This window comes from Ictidomys tridecemlineatus, unplaced genomic scaffold (genome assembly GCF_052094955.1).
Source record: "Ictidomys tridecemlineatus isolate mIctTri1 unplaced genomic scaffold, mIctTri1.hap1 Scaffold_83, whole genome shotgun sequence".
Lineage (NCBI taxonomy): Eukaryota > Metazoa > Chordata > Mammalia > Rodentia > Sciuridae > Ictidomys > Ictidomys tridecemlineatus.
Genome location: NW_027526085.1, coordinates 893,983 through 915,457, shown reverse-complemented (window position 1 = coordinate 915,457; position 21,475 = coordinate 893,983). Strand labels below are relative to the sequence as shown.

The 21,475-nt window shown below is 45.2% G+C and overlaps 1 pseudogene; it reads right to left on the bottom strand.

The window, feature by feature from the left end:
• Positions 1-6,104, bottom strand: part of LOC144364697 (ankyrin repeat domain-containing protein 33B-like) — a 44,746-nt pseudogene extending 38,642 nt beyond the window's left edge.
• Positions 6,105-21,475: the final 15,371 nt, after the last annotated feature.

Sequence of the window (21,475 nt, the reverse complement as noted above, 5' to 3'; positions counted from 1 at the left end):
TATTTTAACATGGGGTGGCACTAGTAATGAAGAGATTTACTAGCAAGTACAATTAAACAGTTTTAAAAGTCTTTTACATTATAAAATACCCCTCTCTACATATTTTGTTGTTACTTGTGACTTGATTCCTGAAAAGCTGCCTACTTAATTCCATATCTGCTATGATATTTTCATCTTCACATCACACATACCTAATCATTCAAATGAACTATAGAAGTTACTGTTTAAACCTTGATTAATGCAGTTATGAGAGCAGCCACCACACAGGAAATATCACTTCATTCAACCATCTTGAATGCTTGTCAAATTTATAGATAAGTCAATCTCATCAATATCAAGGTCAATTTTTTCTCTAATGAGTACATGATGTAGTTCATGGAGACATGCAATTCTCTAAATTCATTTTCACACATTATTAGCTAGCAGTGATAGAAATATCACCCCCTGACCCTGCTACCCATACTTATTCTCCATTCTATCTTAGCTCTGCAAGTAAAACAACCTTAAAGACTGAAAATTAAGCGACTATATATACACCACAGATGCCCAGCATTTTATTGTCTAAATATTGAAAGCAAGCTTTAAGTATATAATAATTAAATTATTATTGTTTAGTGATAATAAATATATTTAATGAAATACTATGTATTTTTTAAATGAATGTAAAGTTAACATGTAAGTGGAGAATACACACTTTTGTTAATGGAATTTTTTTTAAATGTGCTATTACAAAAAAAATTCTGCAGAATTATAATTTTGTTAGAATTATAGTTTTATATGTGAATTACTTTTCTTTTAAATTTTAAAGTTCACTTACATGCATATAAAATTAAAGGCTCTATGTTCTAGAAAAAAAAATATCTATAGGAAATAAAATATTTATCCAAAGACATTTAGTAATCATGTAACAAATGGAATCTATGGTAGGCATGACTGAGTTTCAGAGTAATATCATATTTGAAAGAAAATATTCCAGGTTCCCACCCCCATAATTTCACAACAATCAGAGATTTTCATAATTATATCTTGAACATCATCACTAGAACATATTCAAAAACGTATTTTTTAGTAAAAACTACCCCTTTTTCTTTACAACTTTCCCAGATTCATTTAGAAGTTCTTTCAAGTGCCCTGCAGACTTAAGAACCACTGGTCTTTCTATATGCCCAGCTTGCCTTCTGATTCTGCATCAGATAAGCCCTCATAATATATCTGACAGAGAAGAACCCTCCCATCAAAGAGCATGGATGAAAAGAAAAAAACATTGACCTTTGTTTCTGTTTTTTAAATGAATAGGGAAGAGGTATAGTTTAAAAACAATTTCACATAAACATTCCTACCTCCATAAAACTATGACTCTTTATTACATAACAAACATGGATTGAAAGGGCTAAATTGGAAGCACCTGCAGTTGATGCTTTGACATTTGGGGTCTTCCTGAAACCCTGGGGACTTTCTTCCACTTCCAAACTTTGCTAATTCCTAGAGATGGCAATGTGGGCCTGAGTAGGCTTTTGAAACATGAGCCAGCTCATGCTCCAACAGTCTGCTTTACAGAGATCTCACTCCCTGGGTCATCATCCACCTGTGCTAATGCCCTCAGGAACAGATAGCAGATAATAAGGAACAGCCCTTTGCCTCAAGTCCCACTGAATTAATTAAGCCAGACAATCCTAAACCTCACTACCCCACCCTACTTCTTCCTAATCATAGAAACCACACCAAGAGCTCTTGCCCACATTTCTTCTCTCTTCTGTGTTTTTTTTCTTCTGTGCTTTTGACTGATGCCAGTGCTCCTAGCCCCTGTGTGGCACTCACGTCATGGTGCACCCTTTAACTAGAAACAGAACATAACAAGCTACCTCTTCAGTGGCAGCTTCCTCTAAGCTGTTGGCCCTGACATTCCTAAATAATAATGAAGACTATGTTTTAAAACACACACACATTTTATTTCTTGTAGACTTGAAAATGGACTTTGCAGATGCTCTAGTGTTTGCGATCAGCCGATTGATAGGCTGCCTCTTCCTCTCCCCTTCAAACCGAGTGGTGTGCATATTATCTCATTTCTATAGTAGATTTTTTGGTACCAGAGATCGAAAACATTGGGCCCAGCAGCCCGCCACTGGAGGGCATGCCAAAATAGCATCCAAGGCAGTGTCCTCCAAAGAGGGCATAATGGCGTGGAAGCTGCAGGAACTGGCTCAAAATTGCAGGAAGGCAGCCCGGTGAGTTTGAAAATTGGTCAGCAGAGGGGGCAGTCTGAGTGCAGATTCCCCCTCTCTCAGCCATTTGGCAGTGAGTGTCGAGCTGCAGAGGCCCATGCCTAAGCAGGCGAGTGGTTTGATGCTCATTCTTTTCAACATAGGGTGTGGGTGGCTGTGAGTGGTTAGGGCAGTGGCTGAGCATTTGTCCTTAACAACTTTTCAGCCCCCTTAACTGGCTGTCTGGAGTGGCAGCGGGAAAACTATCCAGACCCCATCTCCATGGTCCCCATGTGGCACCTGAAACCCTGTGGCACCTAAGACATCAGTCAAAAGCACAGCAAGAGGCAGTGGGCTGCAAAGTTTAGTCCCAGTTGCCAGGAATGCTGGGTGCTCCAGCTGCACCTGTTCCCAGCACTAGAGCAAGGTAGGTGGGCCTGGAGAAGCGCACTGCCACAGGCACCTGAGCCTTTCCATGAGCCCAGGCCAGGCAGGCTGGGGTAGGCAAAGGCCTGGGGTGCCTCCTTGGTGGGTTTGGGTGGGCACAGGCCTAGAGTGGCTTCTCAGTGGGCTAGGGTGGGGGCAAGCCTGGTGCACCTCCTCGGTGGGCTTGGGCGGGCACAGGCTGGGGTTATCTTTTAGGTGGGCGCAGGTATGGGGCACTTCCTCCGTGGCTTCAGGAGGGCACAGGACTGGGGCGTCTCCTTGGTGGCTTCATGAGGTCACAGGCCTGGGGCGCTGACTCATTGGGCTCAGGCCTGGGGCATCTCCTTGGCAGCTTCAGCAGGACACAGACCTGGGGTACCTCCTCAGTGGCTTTATCAGGGCACAGACCAGGGGCACCTCATCGGTGGCTTCAGGAGGGCACAGGCCTGGGGTACCTCCTTGGCAGCTTCAGCAGGACACAGGCCTGGGGCACCTCCTCGGTGGCTTCAGCAGGACACAGGCCTGGGGCACCTCATCGGTGGCTTCAGGGGGGGGGGGTGCAGGCCTGGGGCAACTCCTTGATGACTTCAGGAGGGTGCAGTCCTGGGGCACATCCTTGGTGCCTTCAGGAGGGCACAGACCTGGAGCACCTCCACAGTGGGCTCAGGTAGAAGCAGGCTTTGGGTGCCTCCTTGGTGGGCTTGGGCAGAGGCAGGACTGGGGAAACTCCTTGGTGGCTTCAGGAGGTCACAGACCTGGGGTGCCTCCTTGGTGGCTTTAGGAGGGTGCAGGCCTGGGGCGCCTCCTTGGTGGGCTTGGTTGGAGGCAGGCCTGGGGAATCCTCCTCAGTAGGCTTAGCTGGGCAGAGGCCTGGGGCGCCTCCTTGGTGGTTTCAGGAGGGTGCAGGGCTGGGGCACATAATCAGATGGAGGCAGGCCTGGGGTGTGTCCGCCATGGGATCTGGTGGGTGTAGGCTGGGGTCTCCTCCTCAGGGGCTCTGGCAAGTACAGTCTGGGTTCACTTCCTCGGTGGGCTCTGGAACTGAGATATCTAGAAACTGCACTGTGTTTGCAGCTTCCTGAGAGAAAAACAAACAAAACCAACAACAACAACAAAAAAAAAACACATGCAATGTTTAAGGAGCAAAATGGAGTGCAATGTGGCCAGAAAGATAAGGGCAAGTTTGAGGAAGAGATTAGTAAGACAAGAATTCCAACAGTCACTAACCAAATCATATATGACAGTTGCCATGGAAAATATTCTTTTTGAATTTTTTTAAATTGCAATTTTTTGACATTTAAAAAAACTCTTATTTTCACTAAATTAAATCCACATTAAAACATTCTGTAAAGGTACATTTTTTTTTCATTTTTAGCAAAGTACTATAAAACATAAAGACCCCAAAGACAGAATACTTGACCTTTATAATTGAAAATCAAATTAGCAGTATATTAAATATTTACAAAACTCTCTTTTAAAAATACTTATACAGTTACATGCAATTTTGTAGAAATGACAAAAGAATGGCTAAAAATGGAATAATATTCCTAAAAAGAAAGCATGTCCAATTGAAGCTGCAAAGGTTTCATTCTCAGCACCAATGCCTTATCTCTGCACATGGGAGAAGTAATACACGTGGCCACCATTCTTTCCTCTATGTGAGAAGGGTTTTGTCCAGGCCCTTTGGCCGCCAACAGCACAGTAAATGTTTTTTTAGAGTACTGCAAGAGTGGACTACATACCTCATATAAATTCAGCCCTGGTACTGTTCAGCAATAGCCTCATTAGACTCCATTGTTTCAGTTTCACCTGAATTGTTACTTGCAAATCATCTGTGCTTTGGAAAGGATGGCCAGCCCTGCTCAGGATCCACAAGACCATCCTTAGAGAGGAGGCTGAACAGGAGATCATTTCCCTCACAACCTTTAGGAAAGGCCAGAAGTTACCAGGATAGGAGACTAGCATCAGACAACACCATGGAGGGTGGCTGCACACACACACACACACTACCCTGAATGAAGAAAGGCCACAGTGGTGTGAACAAGCTAACTCCCTTGGAGTTAGCAGATGGTGCTGCCTTTTTAATACCCTGTCATATATGTATGCTCAAGAAAAATGTTTTGTCTTTATTATTATTTTAACTGATAGCTCCCATTTCCTCAGTGCTAGTTAGCAATTAGGAGTTTTAATGTTAAACACTTTCAAATTTTTTTGTATTACCATGGAATAAAAAATTAGAAAATAAGCTGAAAATTGAGAATTTTGCTTAAAAAATCAGAAAGATACACTTATTTAACATAAGTCCATCCCAACACTGTTCTTCTTGGGTTTGTACATTCCTCTATCCCCTTCAACACATGGCAGGCTATGAAGGCAGGCTCTGAAGAACACAGCACCATGCACACCCATCTGGTTCTGGGTATCAGGACAGGATGGCTCCCACAGGCCAGGATGCTGTAGTTTCAACTGATTATGAAGTATTCTAGTGAAGTGCAAGGTGCTTTGGGTGCTTACTGACTGGTTACATTTGGAGAAAGTAACTCTGCTAGTCAAGATCTGCTCATCCAGTCAGAGACTAAACATGGGTATAGGCTTGTGGGTGGGCAAGAGTCCCTTTGCATCTGCTTCTCATGTTGGGTCACTCAGTTCCTGACTGCACAGTCTCACACCACACATTTACATTCAGGGATGACCAGAGATTTTCTGTGGCTGAGACATAGCCATTGCTAGGCCAGAACTGATACACTGCACTCTCAATATCACACTTTAGATGGAAGCTTTTATTTTAATTTACATTACATTAGGGTTAACCTCTAATATTTAGCAAAACAGTATTAAGTGTAACAACACTTTCATTTCACTATAATGACACTAATACTTAATAAGATTTTATTCTTTTGCTATGAGACAATTTGAAATGGGCTTTATTTAAAATATTTATTTGTTTAAAAAAACCAACAAAATTGAAACTCTAGCTTTCAGCACATATTCAGCCATTGTCTACACATGTGACTTAAACTATTTATTTATATTAGTAATTTCATTGTTGGACTTACTGTAAAAATGAGAAATAATCATGCTTAAACTTATTGAATTACACGTACAAATATGTAACAGAGAATTCTGCTTTCATGTATAATCATAATGCACCAATAAAAATATTACAAAGTACTTATATCACTATTAAGAGTTACTGGTCCTTGACTTAAAAGGCTGGATATAATTCAGTTATGAAGTGAATTAATAAAAATGTTATTCATTTGAAATAAATAACTGTTAATGAATGTTAAGTACTAGGGGGAAGGGCAGCTGGCGACTCCACTCGGGGTGCACCCGCATGTGTGACGGAAAGCTGAGCCAGTAGAGAAGGCTCTTCGAGGACCAGGACAGCAGCAAGCCGAGGGAGGTACAAAAGGCCAGCACCCAGAGCGCCCGCCGCTGGAAAAAGCCCCCTGCAGCTGTGCGCCTGGCGCACATGTGCCGCAGCCCCGTGCAGTTTAGCGCGGCTCAGAGACAGCCGCCCCCTGCGGGCGACCCCTGGCCCCTGCAGCGCCCGCTCGCTGCCCCTACCACCCCTGGGCTGCCCGGCAGCCACCACCGCCGCGGGCGCCAGCTGCTCGCGGGCCATGCGGAAGCGTCCCGGGCTGGGAGCACGGCCGTGGGCAGCCCGGCTCCGCCGCTCCGGCTCATTCATTTAGCCCGCGGCTGGCGGCAGCGGCGGCCCGGCAGGGCGGAGCCGCCATGGGAGTCCTCAGCAGCAGTAGAAGCAGGAGCAGCCGCGCGCAGCCCGCGCCAGGGAAGCGTGCGCCCGAAAGGAGCTCCGTTGGCGCGGCATGCCCGTCCCGCGCCGCCGCCGCCGCCTCCGCGGGCGCCCGCCGGGGACTGAGCGCCGCCTCGACCCGCCGCCCCTGGCACTGGCCTCTCCCGAGCGCCTCCCAGGCTTTCCTGGCCCCTTGTCTTCCTGAAGGATGTCAGACACCGGGCACTACCTCTGGAGGGGCCCCACTGGGAGCCGCCTCTCCTGTCCCTGGGCGCTGCTTCTGCCTCCACTCGTTCTGGACCTCGGGGGACCCTTCGCTGTGTCCCCCCTGCCCCACTTAACCCCAGCTTTTACGCTGGTCCTGGGAGAGGGGCCACTGGGCAACCATGCCTGATTTGGACATCCCCAAGGACCCCACTAGCCTGGCCCATAGCCCAGCGGTGCTGGGACTTGCGAGAGAAGGCGCCAAGGAACGAGCGCCCCCAGAGGCGCACCGCAGCTCTCTGGCTGGGCGGGTGGGGTGGGTGTGTACTGGGGTGAGTGGTCTTCCAGCCGCTGTTTCCTCACTCTCTTTTCTCCAGGACCCTTCCTTCTTATTGCTGCCGGGCTGCGTTCGGTCGGAACCCGCGAAGGCTTCCCCAAGTCCAGCGCCCGAGCTCTGCGATGTGCCCGCCCTTGCCTGGGGCTGGGGGCTTCTTCTCAAGGAAGAGGCTTCTGCGGGAAGCTGCTCGCTGCTGAGTCCCTTCAAGGCTGCCGGCCAGGGGAAAGTGTTGCTTCTCCCCTTGGCGCCACTCTCAGAGGTGCCTCGTGTCTCCAGAAAAGCCCAGCGTCGCTGTTCCCTGTCTCTTCTCTTCCCTGCCCCAGCGGCGCCCGCCGGGAGCCAGGAACTGCGGAGCCCCGGCAACACCTCCCTGGAGTGACCCGGACTCCTTGGTCCGTGAGCCCTTCTCCTCCTCTCCAGACTCCAAGCTCGCGGTGGCGGTGGCTGAGCTCCTCTCCCGGTTGCCCGGCCCTGCTTGGGCCCTGGGCGAACTTGAGCAGCGGCCGCTCTAGGAGAGCACCTGCTTCTCCGCTCGTTGGCCACGCGGCTCACGCAGGAGGGGTGCAGCGGTGGCGAGCGCGGTGCACTCCTGGAGACGCAATGCTGACGCGCCCGGCTCCTCCTCACTGCATTTTAATTCCTGGCCACTGTGGCCGCTGCACACTGAGCGGGATGCCTCTTGCAGGAGTTGGCCGCGTGGGGGATGCACTGCACCGATGGGCCCTGAGTGTGAGGGCTTATAGAAGAGATATAGAGTAGCGTCAACGCGTGTTTATGCGCAGCCTTGTGCAAATAAGTGTGAGATGAGCTGGAGAGAGAGTGGCTGTGCAGCTAGGGCTGTGGTATCATGCAGTGTGTGTGCGTAGGATGTGCGTTGTGTATGAGTGAAATGCCTATTTCTGTGAAACCATTGAATGTGAAAATCGTGTTTGCAGGCCATGTAGTGTGGCTGCTAGAGAGTGTGTGTGTGTGTGTGTGTGTGTGTGTGTGTAGGATAGTCTACGATGGGATGCATGTACTGTGTGTGTTGTGTATGTGTGCATACACTATGTGGTGGGTGTGAGTGAGTTTCACTTCTGGATGTAATGCCTAGTTGGTGTGTTCTGTGTATGCCCATGTGTTGAGAGACATGTAAAAGAGTATGTATGCTGCGGTGCAGGGAGTAATTAGTTATTGGGCAGGTTGACCTTGCTGGGTTAATCTGCCCCTTTGAGAAGTTCCCAGGAACTCTGCCTGGGCATCCCTGCTCCGCCTCTTGTCCTAACCTAGTCAGTAAGGCACAAATCTCCCAGGAGCAAGGGCAGGGGGAGACTCCATCTCATCCCAGTGGCTGATACCACAGCCCTAGCTGCACAGCCACTCTCTCTCCAGCTCATCTCACACTGATGGTGGGGCTTAGGGGATTCCACTCACCCCTGGACACTTTTTGGATCTTTAATTTGGTCTTTTTAATATTCTACTTTAACTTGTTTGTGACTCTGAATGAGGTGTGTAGTTTAATGCTGGCTTCATTTCACAGGTGAGATCAGGGAGGCCAAGTACCTGCCCACGGTCACTGGATTCAGCACCCAGGTTTCCTGGCACTTTCTAGTGTCCCAAAGAGCCCTATAGCTTTCATTCTCTGGGCCAGGACCTTGAGGGCAGGGCTGGGATCTTACTCCTGTGGCTGGCTGGCTGTGGAGAGTGCCTGGTAGGATCTTACCTACATTTCCTGTTAAGGACTCACTGAGGCTTCTAGAGACAGGTAACTTGTTGAGCCCCACTGCTCCCTGGGAGTTTCCCAGACATTTCCCAGAGATTCAATTTGACAAGTGAGACACCTAGGAGGGATTCTGAGTGGGAGAGCACTCTAGTGGAAGAAGGGCCAAAGTTTTGTCCTTTGGTGCAAGAGACTTGAGGAATGAAATATTTGGACACAGAGAAGATTTTCACTCACTTTATGATGACGAATTAGGAGTAGTTCAGCCAGATCTGTCAAATAGCAGCAGTTTTCCAAGCAGGAGGGCTGAAGTACTAAGGTGGGCTTCAGAGCCTCCCTCCCGGTGGCAACTCTGAATCCTGACTCTGCAGAAGAGGACTTCAAAGCCCCTTATCTCTCACTCACATACATCCACACAGTCATATACATGAACAGACATGTACACACAGTGCATGTATACACAAACCACACTCCACACACATGCATATATGCCTGCTACATATACTACACAAAATGCACACACAATACACAATGCATGACATGCCCACAAACATATGTGCATATTTCACTATCTATGCCACTACATATAAACACATTTACATTTATACAACCATGCATTACATATAACACATGCATACACAAGCCCACATGTACACACAATTCACATACACTCATACAAACACACATGCACTGTACACACACACACACACACACACACACTACATATGATCACACACACCTGGGGGCCTTGCTCATTCTCCTGAGGAAGAAGTTACTAGTGCAGTTTTGGATTTGAATCCTTGAGGACATCTGTGCTGGCTGTGGCAAGAAGGGTCTGAGGCTGCCAACAGTGTGAGGGCTTCTGACGGAAGCTCATACTCCAGGGCCCCTAGCTGGGACTCAGAGTTCCAGCCCAGGTATGCCAGTGACCCATGCTCTGGCCAAGGTGGGGTGACTCTGGAGTGGCATGAAGCTCCATTTTATTAAAAGCATTTAAAACACACCACATTTCTGACTTGTCCATCTGGGGTTCACTTTAACTTTCCTGGCAATGTCCCCCTTGAGGTGTACGCATGCTACTTTGGATTTGAGTGTCTTCTATGCCAGGGGTTTTCCTGTGTATTCTCCACATGAGCAGCTTGTTCAGGGTGGGGAGGATGTACTGTTTAGACCCCAAGGGGTTTGGCACAGAAACCAGAGATGCAGGGTGGCTAGTGATCCCAACAAAGCCTGTGGCTCTCTTCACAGCCCATCCTCTGTGCTGCCTGAAATGTCCCAGCTCCTCTCCCTCCAATACTTGGACCAGCGCAGCATCCTGGTCTTTCTCAAACCTCAGCCCAAGTGCTGCCTCCCAGGCAATGATTTCCTCGAGTCTCCCAGATCAACTTTGTTTGGATCTTTTCCCCTATGATCCTGGAACCCTTTGTATTGGTACTTCCATGAGAGTCCTTGTCACAGCACTTTGTCATCGTGTGCATCCAGGTCTTTCTTAAGGACCAGGAGCCCTTTGAGAATAGGGACTACATCTCATTCTCATGTGGGTCCTTGTCTTCTAGCAGTGTTTGGGCACTGACAAGAAACACTGGCCAGGGGAAGAGGGAAATAGAAAGTTTCTTGAACAGGTACTCTATGCCAGGCATAGAAATAAGTGCATATTTCATTTCTCATTCCAACCCTGCAGAGGAAGGATTCTGACCGTTTTTCTAGCTATTGTTGAACAAAGTACTTAGGGTGCAGGATATGAATCCAGTTGTAAATCATTTCAAAGCCCAAGATTTCCCCTTTCCATCATGCCTCTTCCAACAGTACTTTAAGAAATACTACTACTAATAATAATAATATTATAACAAATGTAGGCCTTCCTAAGTGCTAGGGTTCGTTCTAAGCATTTTATATTAAAAAAAACAAATGTCATAAATGTTCAAACTGCTTATTCCTCAAAAATATCGTAATAGATAAATACTAATGTTTTCTCTAAAGAAGAGAAATTCTTGCCACAGAGAGGTAAAGTAACTCCTGGAAGCCACATAGCTTCTCAGCAGGAGAGCAGGATTTGAATCCAGGCAGCTGGGGGCTCCCTCCCTCTGCACTCAAACAATAGCTCATGTGAATTAGCTTTCACATCCTGGCCCATGTCCCTGGCCAGAAAAAAATGAATTCACAAGGCAGCACAGAAGCTGACCTATGTAACCTCTCTTCCAAGAAACTGGAATTTAGCATTGTGATTTCTGAACAATGAGCTTTTAAGAAATATTTCCTTTGCTTGTTTATTTCTACAGTATGTGCTGCCCTGCACCTGGCACCAGGTATTCTGTGTGATGTGGGTGTGCAGTGGCAGAAAGATATTCCAGGCAGACAGGGCATATTCTGGGCTGTGACCGCTGCCACAGCTGATTAGCTCTTTTCTCCCATAAAATGGGGGTTTGCAGGGAGGAGAAGAGCAGATCAAGTTAATGTGGTTTTCTGTTTTAATAATGCAATTTTAGGAACTGGCACCTTTGTTGGCTTGATGAGGTTTTACTGAAGCCCTCAATGTTCCTATTTATCCCCAGTGAGAACTGGACAGTATTGAGAGGTCACTTAACCCTGCTCTCTGCCTGCTTCAGAAAGCCCTTCAACACCTCCTTGCAGCAACCAGCATCTTGCCTTGTTTAATGCTTCTTCCTTCCACCCAGTTGAAACCTCTCTCCTTATGCATTTCTCCCCTTTCTCCTACTTTATTTCTGGGGAGCCACACAAAATAAGCTTGGTGTCTCTTTTGTTACAGGAACTCTTCAGATACTTTGTAGACTCCAAGTCCTTCTGTGCTGATGGAGCTTCCAAAGTCTGTTTACCCAGCAAGGTCTGCAAGCCAGTCTTTTCTTCTCCAGGTTAAATGTCACCAGTTCCTAACAGTTGTTTCCCCTGTAAGTTCCACTCTTGGGATGGGATCACACATGCCAACATCCTTAGACCGTGGTCCTTCATGCCGGCAGAGTGTGAGTCTATGGACCCAGCATTCTGGTCTGACCCTTCTAGTCTACTGGTCTTTTATTCTACTCCTCATAGGCTCTTAATTCTTGCCTTTGGGATTTTGTGGAGGCTTTGGGTGGCAAGATGGGTCAGTAGGACAGGTTCTAACCTTCCCTGCTTAGAAGGTTGTGTGCACTGTCCTTTGGGATCATGTTGCTAATAGTGATGACACCTACCTTTGTGTGTGTGTGTGTGTGTGTGTGTGTGTGTGTGTGTGTGTGTGTGTGTTACTGCTGAGGATTGAACCCTGATCCTCATGCATGCCAGGCAAGCACTAAACCATGGAGCCACATCCCCAGCACTCAGTTAGCACTACTTTCAGTATTAGAGTTTTTTAATAATATGAGGCACTGGGGCTTTTGTGGCTCTACTTGTGAACTTGAATCTCTGTCTTTTTCTTCTCTCGCATTCATTTTTGTTTCTATATTGTCCATGGCTCTCTGGGACTCTGCCTCCCTTTCTCTTTTCCCTTTCTCTTCTTTCCCTACCCTTTCTCCTCTCCCCACCTGTGCTGGAAGCTTAGGAGCCCTCTTGACACCTTCTTGGCTCATTCTGCAGGTGGCCTCGGTTCCCTAGAGGTGGATTGGGCCTCAGGACCTCCAGTAGTCACGATGGAGGTTCTCATGCTGGTGGAAAGAGAGCAGGGAGGACTCCTCACTCACTACAGTTGCTGCTAAACTTTCCTTTCTTCTCCCCTACATGGTTTTCTTCACACTTGGCTTCTTCTGGTTCTCTCTTCTTCTGCGCTTTTTTTTCTTCTTCTTCTTCTTTTTGGTACCAGGGAGTGAACCCAGAGGTGTTTAACCACTGAGTCACATCCCCAGCCTTTTTATCATTTATTTTTGAGGCAGGTATCACTAAGTTGCTGAGACTGGCTTTGAACTCGTGATTCTCCTGCCTTAGCCCCTTGAATGGCTGGGATTACAGGTGTGCACCCCTGCATGAGGTTCTCCTGGGCTTTTTCTTACACTCATAGGATATATTCATATGTAGTTGCCCTTTCAGTCATCCTTATTTTACTTGATTTCAAGCTTGGAGACGCCACCCTTTTCTCACCAGCAAGTTGCAGGCTTCAGAGGTCAAACTATGGCCAGCAGAAGGGGGATTCCAGGGTGAAAGGACCAGGTCTGGAAAAGACCGGTGGGCAGGCTTATGGACATGGGGCTGGAAGTAGCTTGGCTGAAACACCTGGTCTCTGTTGAAGGAGAAGCCTGCAAAGCAGAAGCTGAATATAAAACCTAATTTAATTCCTCCATTTCAGGCTAGGAAGTCCAGGGCCAGAGAGAAAAGAAGTTTGCTATCCATCACACTGATTGATCCTGATCAAGGCAGGACCAGCACTCAGGTCCTACTTCATTCTCTGTGCACCTTATGAAATTATTATTTTTTAAAATTATCTAGAAATTTGTAACGCATTCACATGGTTCAAAAACACAAAGTAATTTCCAGTAAAAAGTCCACATACGCATCCCCAGCCACCCATTTTTTTTCCTTCCTGAAGGCGAATGAAGTCATCCATTTCCTGTGTGATCTTTTAGAGAACGTTTATGAATATTCATATGTATATATAATCTTCACATGACCCCCATTTTTTACATACAATGTTGCATTCCGTGACTACCATTGACTAGAATAATTACAGTTTCTGTTCTCCAATCTTTTTTTTTTCCCTGTGATTTTATGGTTTCCTTCTTCTGGCACCTCATTCCAACTTCTGTTATTCTCCTCAACTTCTCATTTCACATTACCCTGCTCTCCCATCCAAAAAGGACAGTAGGTTCTTTGACAAGGTGGTACACAGAGCTTGCCATTTTATTATTAGATTTTTTCTTTAACCCTGTGCTAGATACGCTAATGGATAAAAGCTCTCATGTGGATAATCTCCAACAGCAGGTAATGCAAAGATATATGTTTGCTTCTGAGTTGTACAATATGATGTATTTACATGAACCTAATTTTCTACTCATGTTTTCCTTTGGCTAATCATGACAGACACATGAATGCATTTACACACACACACATACACACACACACACACACACACACACACACACACACAACTAAGTGCCCTGAGCACACAGCTCTTATTGGTCAAGGAAGGTGTCCAAACATGGATTGGCGGAGAAAGCTAGCTTGGGATTTAGATGTTTCTGAAATTAATATGCAGAGTGGCTGAAACATACCATGGAGAGAACCAGAAGTCACCAGGGCCCAACATGACCTTCACGATCATGCAGTTGGACTGAGAAGAGGCAACGGAGGCCCAGAGGTTAGTGGGTGTCACCTGGTTTCTGAGAAGTTGATCTAACAGTAATGATGATGATAAGGATATTAGGTAGCTGACATTGTCAGACCAGGTGTCAGGTACTGTGCTCAATGGATAAGAATTAACTCAGTTAATCCTCACAGAAACCTCTGAGGTATGTATCACCATTATAGTTCTTTTTTTTTCTTTTTTTAAACAGGAGGAAACTGTATAAAAATTATCCAGTCAGTGGCTGGGATAAAAACCCAAGTAGTTTGGCTGTACAGTGCAAGGTCCTAATTAACTTGGTTGTAATTAGCTGAAGGTAATGTCTGTAGTGAACATTTATCGAGCACCCAAAGGATGTGGGCCTTGTCTTTGGCACTGAGAATACAGCATCTGCTCAGATGTCCCTGCCGTAGGTTTCAATCTAGTGAGGGAAGAGAACAGTAAATTCTAATATTAAATTCTAATGAAATATTTACAGGTAGTTCTTATAAAAATTAATGAATGCTCTACCAGCCATGAACTTAATGAGAGGATCCCTATGAAGGGACCTCCCTTGATTGGTTTGAGAAACTTTGCCATATAATTTCTCTGTTTTCCACTGGATTTTTCCATTTGTTGTCATTTTCTTACCCAAACTCTTTGAGCATTGATCTCTGTCCCAGTGGTCTCCCTTTGATTCAGGACAGAGGCGACACACCAGTGCCACCGAACATTCCCCACGTTGAGTATGGCGGATTCTCTTTGTCCACAACATCCACATTTACAAAGTCCTGCTCCTCCTCCTCCTAACATGGGCTTTTGAGTTCCCAGTGACGTCTTTTCAACCTGTGACTTTTAGCTTCTAAGTTCAGGTCACTCTGACAATTACTAGGTCTCCTCCCCCCAGCACCCCATGCCTAGCAGGACTTTATTCTGCATTTGAACTTAAATACCTGAGACTTGATTGTAACCTTGGCCGTGGCCATAAAGTTAGCAGAGAAATGGAGCCTCGCACACTTTTCTACCCAATTTGTTCCTCTATACACATAAGAAAGCTCTCGTTAAAATAGTTAAGCATAATAACCCTCTCCAGCAGTAACCACCCACTCATATTATGAAAAGGCAGGCAGTGAAAATAGAATTTAATGAAATATAAAACCCCAGGTACAATTAGGCATTTTATTCCCCATGGCTTGACTGTCCCCTCGCTCTTTTCCATCATGACAATCTTGCCCTGGCCCTCACCTCCACCTTGGGGAGCACTAACTCACTGATCCCGAATCTGTCTTGCCAACAGGCCCTCTGCCTTGGCTCGGAGATTTAAGGCCAGTCAATTTGTCAAAAGTTCTACTCAAGCTACTTTTCCTCCTCGCCACAGCTTGCCCCTGTCTCAGGCATCAGAGTGCGTTTTCTCTTCTCGCTTAGAGAAGACCTGGCCAAGCCATTTCCCCAGGGATCTTTGCTCCTAGTTGATCTCCCTGTGCACCCAGGAAGAGCAGAAATGGAGGGATTCAGTTGGTGTGGACCATGCGATTATCCAAACAGAAGAAAAGATGAGATGGGGAGGGCAGGAAAATAACGGAGTATCCACCAGAGCACCCCCTATTCTGTGCATCATGGAAGGATTCTGCACAGCAGCCCCTCAGGTGGTGGACAGCCCCCATCCCCCATTTTATGGATGATGCTGTAGGAAGTTTGTCTTATTTATTTTCTTCTCTGTCACTCGATGCTGAAACCATGACAGTGTGATCACGTAACTCAACCATTTACTGAGTGCTTAACCAGAGTCAGGCACAGAGTTAAGCCTCCTTTTCCAGGGGAAGGAAAGAAAGCCCAGAGAGGTGAAGTCACTTTGCCAGGGCCACACAGAGTGTTGGAAAAGCACAAACCCAGGACTTAAGAAAAGAGAAAAGATGAAGTGAGTGGCAAGATAATTCTTAGTTTCATAGAAATCCTTAGAGGAGGGGCAGTTGGAGGAACTGGAAGCAGATTTGCTGGGGCCAGATCTTGGGCTCTGGGGTTCTGCGATGGATGAAGAGCTGCACTCTTCCCAGTGTTGGTGTGAGGCTGTTGGTGTAGATAAATCCATGTTGGGAGGGGTTCAGGGAGGCCCCCAAGGTTCCAGGCTGATGTCAGTAAGCTAGAAAAGGCCAGATAAGATATTCTGTCTCTTGACATGAAAGTGACATTGCTGACCAAGAGCCACCATGTGGCCCCTGGGTAGGGACTCATCTTTGTAAACCAAGGGGTTCCAAGCCAGCTTCCTTTGTTTCCTGCTCTCCCTCCCTCCTTTCCTCTCTTTCTCCCTCCTCCCCTTCCTCCTCCCCTCCCTCCCTGGCTCAGCCTTGCTCTCCTTTCTAATCAATATTTCCTTAGCCCGACAGTGCTTAAGTTTCCCCACTCAATATTTCTTGGCAGCCTACAGCACTAACATATACCATTAGATTCAAAACAGTTTTCTGAAATTTCTTGGAGTTTTGAAGGCAAGTTCATAAACTTGGTGAGTCACAAGAGCCACGAAGCAGCTCGTGCCCTTCAAACTGGCAATTCTACACACCCTGCAAGATTCCCTGTGGAAATAACCCAAAAGTAAAGAGAAACTGCCCAGGGTGTTCACAGTGGGGCGTTTTGTTGTATTTCACGTGCACAATCACAGGGAGAGAGTCAGACAAATGAGATGGTGGTGCTCTGTCATGAAAACACTGTGCCATTGTTGCAAAACAACACTATGAGGGGGGCTGGGGTTGTGGCTCAGCGGTAGAGTGCTTGCCTAGCACGTGTGAGGCTCTGGGTTCAATCCTCAGCACCACATAAAAATAAATAAATAAAATAAAGGTATTGTGTCCATCTAGAGCTTTAAAAGAAATGATGAGGATGCCAGTGTTTTGCTTTGGATAGAAAAGTATTGAGTAAGAAAGATCTGAGTCCAAAAAGTACACAACCCCTGACCACTGCTGCTGCAGAGAAACATTGCTTCAAACATGAACAATGGTCAGAAAGACAGTAAAATTATCTGAATTTCATGCAAATAAACAAAACCCAGGCAAGCTTGGGAAGGTGAACTGGAGCCAGAAAGGGGTCCCTGTCTCTGTAAAGGGACACCATGGAACTTTGGGGCATCAGCACCTCTGACCATCTTCCTAGTCCTGTACTGCCCACCAACCAGAGGAAGCAAGCTGGTCAACCTGACCCATGAGTGTTCCAGCATTTCCCTTCTGGCTTCTAGCTTCTAGGTGTCCCTTTATTATCAGGCTGCACCAGGACTGCCACCTGCCTCAATCTACTCAAATCCCAGGGAGTCCCTGTAACCACAGAGTGACCCACAACCAAGACCAACTCAGAACTCTTCCCAACAAGGGAGAGGTATTTGGGTGAGAGTGAGTTCTGAGGTCCTGGTTTTCTTGAACTTTCTGCTTACTGTGTCTCTGTCCTCTGTTCCCAGTCTCTGACTGGAGACCTTAGTGACTTGTGAATGAATCTTGGTTGGGTGACCTGATTTTGTGCCCTTGACCGTGGCTGGACCTCAACCAACAGGGAGGGCCTGAGCCTTTTCCCCGACGACAACTACCCTTCCATCTTGAACTCTGGTTTGAATTTCTCTGTGGCCTTAATTTGCATAATATTCTTCTTTCCTGCTTCGAGGCGGTGCAAGAAGATGTCAAAAAGAAGCTCTAGAGCAGTCGAGATGTACATCACAAAATCCATAATAATTAATAATAGCTTTGATTCACAGAGGACAGCGTTGTGGCAGGACTGGTGCTAAGAACTTTGCACAAATTATCTCAAGCCCCACAGTAACACTAATGAAGCTGCTGTTATTATTTCTGTTTCCATCCAGGATGAGTCTGAGCTGGAGAGATAGAAAGTGATTTATTAAGGTCAAACTCAGGTTTTCCTGATGTCAAATCCTCCCCCCAACCCTTGCATCACATGACACTGAAGCTACCACATTGTTGCAGACCCTTGTCTATTCCTGGAGCCTACTTACTCTTGCTTTATGTACAACCCTGATAACATGCTTGGTTATTTGCTTTTCAGTAACTCAGTAGACTAGGAATAATATGAATTACGAAAAGGAAAAAGTAGGCTTAAGAATCAAGAGGACTGATAGTGTGCAGGGACCGCCAAAGCCTGAGTACAAAGGAGAGGAAAAACCACTACAGAAACAGATAAAAGGACTAAAAAAATGGATGCCATTAAACATTATGGCAAACTCTACACCTTTCAAATAATTCTGAGTCTTTTAGCCCAGAACAATAGCTGGAACTCAGGAGGACGACCTTGAGCCATTAAGATTATACTTCATTCTCTCTAATCCACACATGGAGGTAGAAGAGGATGAGATGTATTTCAGAAGGAGTTTTCACTGGAGGGTTCCAATAAAAAGAAAAAAAAGTCGTGCTTAAAGGAAGACATAAATCCTTAACACTTGGAAACCTTGGCTCCCCCGAAAAGTGACATTTTTTCCAAGGGGGAAGGTCTAAATAACAAAGGTTTCTCTGTCTCATTGTTCCATTGTTTCAGCCATCAGGGTGGATTTAAGTTTCCCTATGGTCATATTTTTTAATGTTTTTATTAGTGTAGTCTATTTTCAGATAATTGTGGGGTTCATTTCGACATATTCATGAATGCATATAACATAATTTGCTCCATTCCAGTCCCCAGTACTACCTTCCTCCTCCTCCTCCCTCCCTCAACCCCCTGCCTCGACTCTGTCTTCTTTCTATTAATTTTTAAAAATTGGTGCATTGTAGTTATACTTGTAAGTGGAATTCATTGTGGTACAGTCATACATGCACGTAGCATAATTTGATCACTTTCATTCCACGGTTCCTCTCTTTCTCATCCCTCCCCCTCCCCCTCGGCCCCCTTCCTCTATCTACAGTCATTATTTTTGATGGCTAAGCAGTTATTCAATTCATGGCTTAAAAATCCAGAATGCTCACATCGTTGTCAGTTGGGTTATGCTTTGAACACAGTCGCTGTAAAATAGGGAGTTTTGTGACATTTAAATGCTTCTATATCTTTTCTGTTTCTTAAACTCAAAACAATGAAAGACCAGTTTTGCCACATTTTTCCCCCTGCCGGAAGAAACAATAAAAGAGAAATGGAATTATATTTGAAAAATCAGTTCTACCTTTCCTAACTGTATCAGAGACATTTGGGGGTTTTATTCTGTAGGACTTGGAAGTCTTGTTGCAGCAAGTGATAGCGGGCTTCTGACTTATGGAGGTTGTCAGATATCAGAAGGTCTCAGTAAACAGCTTATCTGTGACCTCCTGGACGCAGACTTCCCTTACAGAGTTTTTTTTTTTTTCCTTTTGCATACCCACATGTTGATTGATAGAGTGAAATGTCTGCACTGCTTTGGGAAGTATTGACAAAAATAGTCTTTTACATTTGGAACTGGAATTTTACGTATGGGAGGAGGTATTTTGCTCATAAATTCTAAGTTCCTTTTTTTATCTAGAAGCCTTGGAATTAGCCTCATCTAAGCCCTCACCGGCCACCATTCGGGTCGATGCTACCTCCTAAATCACTCTCTGGCACAGGCCTAAGATGAGTTCTCATGGCTGCCTCCTGGGTCCTTTGGTCTACAGCTTATCTCTTACCCTGCTATTACAGTCCTGCACGGGTTCAGGTTCCTTGCCTTAGATTTCCCCTCTCTTGGCCTCAATCTCCCTCTGGCATTCCAGGGATGTTGATGCCATTGCTTTGCTTGAGACCCTTTGATGGCTCTTCACTGCTTGCTACATATCACTATGGTCTGCACATTGTGTCACACAACGGGAGACAGGGAGTAAAAATGTCAATACTCACAGCTTTGGGGATGGCAAGGTAGGCTTGGGACAGCAGGAGCTGCAGGGACTGTAAAGATCTGCGCCTTATCAGAGTAATACAGAACCAAAACAAATCTATAGAAGAGAGTAGAAACACGACAATCAAATAGAGCTGGAAAGCAACGGGGACAACATGAGAAAACAAGGGAAAAAAGGAGTACAAACAATGCAAGACAACTTAATTCTACAAGAGGACATAGAAACATCAGAAGCAGGGATAGGGAAAGAACTCAAGGCATACCTAACTCAAATGGAAAGGAATATTAGAGAAGACATGAGACAGCAAGTCCAAGCAATAAAAATATATTTTGAAAATGAATTAAACAAACAAATTCAAATGGCAAAGAACGAGCTCTACCAGGAGATAGAGATCTTAAAAAAGAATCAAACTATAATCCTAGAATTGCAGGAAACTATAAACCAAATTAAAAACTCAAACGAGAATATTACAAATAGACTTGATCAAGTAGAAGTCAGAACATCAGATAATGAAGACAAGGTTTATCAACTTGAAAAGAGTATAGTCAACACAGAATAGATGCTTAAATCCCATGAGCAGTCTATTCAAGAGATATGGGATGTCATTAAAAAACCAAATTTGAGAGTCATCGGGATAGAAGAAGGCACAGAGATTCAAACCAAAGGAATGGACAGCATATTAAATGAAATAATTGTAGAAAACTTCCCAGAGATGAAAGAGGGAATGGATTGCCAAATCCTGGAAGCCTACAGGACCCCAAACATTCAAAACTATAATAGACCAACTCTAAGACACATAATTATGAAGATAGCCAACATACAGGACAAGGAGAGAATATTAAAAGCTACCAGAGAAAAGAGACAGATTACATTCAGGGGTAAACCAATTAGGTTAACGACTGATTTCTCAGCACAGACTTTGAAAGCGAGAAGATCCTGGAACAATGTATTTCAAATGCTGAAAAATAATGGATTTCAACCAAGAATACTGTATCCAGCAAAATTGAGCTTCAGATTTGACAACGAAATTAAAATCTTTCACGATAAACAAAAGCTAAAAGAATTTGCAGCAAGAAAACCAGCACTGCAAAGCATACTGAGCAATATACTACAAGAAGAGGAATTGAAAAATAGTGCCCAAAACTAACAACAAGAGGTATCTCAGTAATGGAGGAGGAAAATAACCAAAAAAGTAAAACTAGCCAAACTAAAATAAATAAATAAAGAAGCATAACTGGAAGTACAAATCATATCTCAATTGTAACTTTAAATGTTAATGGCCTAAACTCACCAATCAAGAGACATAGGCTAGCAACCTGGATCAAAAAAACAAATCCAACAATATGCTGCCTTCAGGAGACTCATATGATAGGAAAAGACATACACAGGCTGAAGGTAAAAGGTTGGGAAAAATCATACCACTCACATGGCCCTCGGAAGCAAGCAGGAGTGGCCATACTCATATCAAATAAAATCAACTTCAAACCTAAGTTAATTAAGAAGGATAAAGAAGGACACTATATACTGTTAAAAGGGACCATCCACCAACAAGACATAACAGTTATCAATTTGTATGCACCAAACAATGGAGCTGCAATCTACATAAAACAAACGCTCCTCAAGTTCAAGAGTCAAATAGACCATAACACAATAATTACGGGTGACTTCAACACACCGCTCTCGCCATTAGACAGATCCTCTAGACAAAAGCTGAATAAAGAAACTATAGAACTCAACAGCACAATCAATAACCTAGACCTAACTGACATATATAGAATATACCA